General features: G+C 42.1%; 1 pseudogene; it reads right to left on the reverse strand.

The window, feature by feature from the left end:
* Positions 1–899: 899 nt before the first annotated feature.
* Positions 900–3,534, reverse strand: LOC124669409 (annotated as a pseudogene).
* Between the last annotated feature and the right edge of the window lie 1,380 nt (positions 3,535–4,914).

Here is a 4,914-nt window from a genome sequence, read left to right on the forward strand (position 1 = left end):
AGGTTAACGAAGTCACCACTGGCGCCTCGCTGTTAACGGGTACGTCACCTACCACTGAAAGCATAGCGTCGGTTAAATCCTGGAATAAATCCAGGTAAATACAAACACCCATGCCAAGTCTAAGACTTGAACCTGGGTGGGCTGGTTCCACCACAAGGGACCTAACCACCAGAGCCAAGCTCTGTTTGCTCTTGACGTGGTCAAACCAAGCAACCATGGGCACATGGCAAACTTTCTTTTTTCCTCCAAAAATAAAATTAATGGGGTAGACTGGCGGTTTAAGCCTTTACCATGTGCTATTTCCCTAGAAGCGAAAATCTACTATAGGATACCATTATTTATTGATGTTTGCCAAAACCCACCGCTCGATTGTGTCTTTACCATTTGCCATGTACCTTACAATTTTGCGGTACATTTTTTCCAGCACACACTACCTATCCAAAAAGGAAGAAATTTGCGCTTTTGGCTGGGATGACCATGCTATGACTAATTTTGAAGAAAAAATGCAAAACTTTCTGTTTTTGGACATGTGGTGTGTTCTGACAAATGTTCCACAAAATTGTAATGGTACCTGGCGAAAACACAATCGAGCGGTGTGTTTAAACGGCGTAAAATGACGGTGTCCTATAGCAAATTTTCCCTTCCCGGAAAGAATCATCCCAGAATCTTCCTAGTCAACAAATTTGTCAACATGAAATAATCATTTAACACCACACCCAATGGATTAAAATCACGATTTATAATTTACAAGTAGTAAGAGATAGACTAATCGCTATTACAGATAGTGAGCGCACTCGAATCAAGTAGCAGAAATGCTAACCTCAAAATACAGCATGCATGGTGCCAAGGTCCAGAAGAAACACATTCACTTTACAAGATTTACATTATGTGTATCTTAGTCATCTTGCATAATAGGAACTTCCTGGGTTTATGGGCTGGTTCTCTCTTTCGCCCATAGGATACCTGCTTGATTCTATTTCATAATAACGTGTAGATCTCCCTCCAAGAAAGCTTTCTGCCTCTGTTTCCACATCAAGCTGTACCCAAGGATGCAATGAAAGTTTCCTCAATCTGTTGAGCTCGTCCGCAACTTCTTTCATCAAAGGCCTGTTTTCACCACACGAATCTAGACATTTCTTAGCTAGGTCTGCAAGTCCTCTCAACAACTCCATGCTCTCTTGGCTTTTCACGTGGCTCACCAACATTGCATCAAGATTATTCTCCTTCATAGCCGCTAGGAAAGTCGTAGACAAGCATATTTGCTTGTCTGGACCTTCAAGCTTCATTGGCAACTGTCCAGTGAGGATCTCTAGAAGGATAACACCAAAGCTGTAGACATCACTTTTATTTGTCAACTGGAATGTTTGAATGTATTCAGGATCAAGGTAACCCCAAGTACCTTGAACCTTTGTGACAAACTGCTCTCTGTCCGATGGGGCTAGTGCGGAGGCTCCAAAGTCTGATACCTTGGCCATGTAGTTTTCATCAAGAAGGATGTTGGACGTTTTCACGTCACCGTGAATTACTGGAGGAGATGCATCTGAATGTAGGAATCGGAGTCCTTCGGCTGCTTCATGAGCAAGCCTTAAGAGAGTGTTGAAGGATATTTCCAGTGCTCGGTTATTTCCATGGATAAGCTCGAAGAGTGTACCGTTCAGGACAAACTCATAGACAAGAATTGGAACTTCCACCTCAAGGCAACAACCCACGAGTTTAACAATGTTCTTGTGATTGAGTTGGGATAAAATGAGCATCTCCTTGCCAAATTCCTTCTTTTGCCTTTCATCGACTAATCCACATCTTTTAACTGCAACCGGCGTGCCATTCTTTATTATCCCTTTGTATACCGTTCCATTGCCTCATCATAGTTGTTTGTGGCATGTATGAGTTCAGCTTCAGAAAATACAATGAAACCAAGACCTTCTTCTGCTTTCATCTGATCTAGCAAAATCACGCCACCATGCTGACGGAAATACTCTTGCTTAACTTGGTTCAATTTTTTCTTTTGGACAACCATTTGCAGCCAAGACACAATGATTGTGATAATAATCACTACACCAACAGATCCCACTGCAAGTCCTGCATAATGAAATCGCGTCAGACAGCTTTTTTTAGAGAGAAAGAGAGGAGAGATTGAACATATTTGAAAACACTGTTTTGGCTCTGATTGGGTGCATTATCTGTTTTACATTTACTACTCAGTCCACCCCAAATTAATTGACGCAATTCAGGAGTGTACATTTGTACTGGACAAAATATAAGGCCGAGCCAATTAATTTGGGCTGGAGGTATATTTTATTCTTTAGACATTGCACATGAACGCGATAAAAAAGCAATGGTTTAGCTAGATTATGTCATTTTGGGGGTTTACCTATAATTAATCTGGTATCAAGGCTGCATGTATTGCCTTCGAGTTTTCTTCCTACTCGACAAACACAGTCGAATCCTCCAACTGTATTGTGGCAAGCACCGCCTGAAGGACATGGGTTGTTGCTGCATTCATTGACATCTACGTTAAGATGAGAAAAACTAATATTAGCATTTTGAGCGCACAACAATCATATTATGCATCCGGAGTGCAATTCGGTCAGCATTTATGTGTATACACACACCTACAATACATAATTAATTTGTACCTTGGCAGCCATCCGGAAGATAAGGGTTGCCTTTGTAGCCCTCGGAGCAATTGCAGATGTATCCATCATCATTGACAGAATCAATGCACATGCTGTTGCTGCTGAGACATGCATAATTAGTATTATTCAACTGTGCGTCATCACATGACTTAACATCTCTTATAGCCCAATCAATCACCATAGGCACCCGCCCATTGTATGTGTCATTAAACTTGGTGTTGCTTATGTACGAAGTGCTAAAGTTGAATTCTGCTGCTTCCATAAGCACCGCAAAACTGCACCGGTTAAACTGCGAGACTCTAATTGTGTTGACCGTGCTCAAGAAGCCTGTTACGTAGCTGAACATCCCCTTTGGTATCGTACTCTGGGAGCAACCGATACCGGAGCAGGATCCGTCCACTAAGTCTGTCAGGTTGCGGCATGTCGCGACACCTAAGCCTTGGTAACCTGTGCCATCCATATCTTGCATAAAGGCTAGAGCGTTGCACCCGATCACCGTGAACTTGTTCTGGACATCGGAGAGCCGGTAAGGAGAAGACTGAATACCATCGCCGTCATCTGCATAACGCCCAAGTTCCTCCATGCTCTTGGTAGAGCTGTTGTAGCAGTACCCCATTATGTTAGTGAGTACCCGGGCCGTGCCATGAGTCAAGGAAGCGTTGAGCACCTCAAAGGAACCCCTGAATGGCTTGTAGACACCTTCTTGGAGCCTGCAATCGATGTCAAATCCTTCCGCGAGCGAGCAGCCTGGAATCCCTGGATCAATACCGAATGGGTACGGTATCTCAACATTGCCACACTGCCTTCGACATTCTGAACTAGGAACCGCAGTTCCAGGGGCGTATTGTGCTGCAATCAGTATGAGACCGAGGCCAAGCTGCAATAACGACACTTGCATCTTCTTGGGCTGGAAAAATAAGTAACATGGGATTGTTAACCAAACTGGTGCGATAATTGAGAACCAACCTGTGATTGGATGGTACCGGAGTTCAAATCCCAGATTTGACATTTTGGTGTCTCATTAAAAGATGGAATATTCTTCAGTTGGAGGCGATGTTCTCGTCGAAACCCAGTTTCTCGGAGATGCTCATAGGCGTAGGATGTGCGTGCGTGCATTCATAGGGGTTAGTGTTTGTACGTATGTGTAAGCGTCTGCGTCTGTAGTGAGTTTCACAAAAAAAAAACTAGTGCAATAAAAATTGAAGGCCGTACCCAGATTATTGTCAGTCGCAAATAGCTATAGTGTTACAAAGGCATTTTCGCAAAAGAAAAGAAAAAACTAGTGTGATAAAAATTGAAGGCCGTACCCAGATTATAGTCAGTCGCAAATAGCTATAGTGTTACTAAGGCATTGGTGACTCAAGTTGGGGATAAATATTATGCGTATCATATACTTCGATTGTACACATATATTTACATGAGAAATATTATTATCCATTGTACTCCCTCCATCCCACGAAGGTTGTGAGGTTTGTTAAAATTTAGATGTATCTAAACATTAAATAGCATCTAGATACATCTGAACTTTGACAAATCTTAGACAATCTTTATGGGACGGATGAAGTATATTATAAATTGTTGAACACTGAAGAAGTGTCTATCCCAAGAGACCCAAGCCCATGTGGGAGCTAACCTATAAAAGGAAGGGACTGATAGAGAGCAAAACCTAACACAACAAAAATCCCAGCCGCCATTGTTGTTTGGGGACAAAGAAAAGCTCTCTTGTATAAACATAAATGTAAATGGTAAATCTATTAAATATTACAGTTTTACTAATTCTCAATCAACTGAGTCAACTCCTAGACCATAGGATTGCACCGTTATTGGAGCTAGCATGAGTTGTACCTGAGATATATAATTTTTTAGTTGCATAGGGGTTGCAACTAAGAAAAAACCTCCAAACCATTGCATTGCTTTGCGATTCACGCTATTCTTAGGTAAAAATATCTCGAACCATCTGAGTGCTTTGTTATTCGTGTTTATCATGAGTTGGAACGTGGCTTGCAACTGAAATTTGATACCATCACCTATAGGGTTGAACATAAAGCTTGAAGCTCGATGAGCTCAACAAGAGCTTGTCTTGAGCTCGTCTTCTCGACTCGTTTAGCTCGGCTCGTTGCAGAAATGAACATAGCCAAACATTGCTTGATATCACTAATGAGCTCAACGAGCGAGTCGGCGAGCCTCCCAAGCAGCCTGTTAAGCTCATTAATTATGCCATCATCTAACTTACAAACTTGAAACACCAAAACTGCTTGTGCGTAGCTTCCTTTGCTAG

The sequence above is a fragment of the Lolium rigidum genome, chromosome 7, assembly GCF_022539505.1.
Source record: "Lolium rigidum isolate FL_2022 chromosome 7, APGP_CSIRO_Lrig_0.1, whole genome shotgun sequence".
In the NCBI taxonomy this organism is placed as follows: domain Eukaryota; kingdom Viridiplantae; phylum Streptophyta; class Magnoliopsida; order Poales; family Poaceae; genus Lolium; species Lolium rigidum.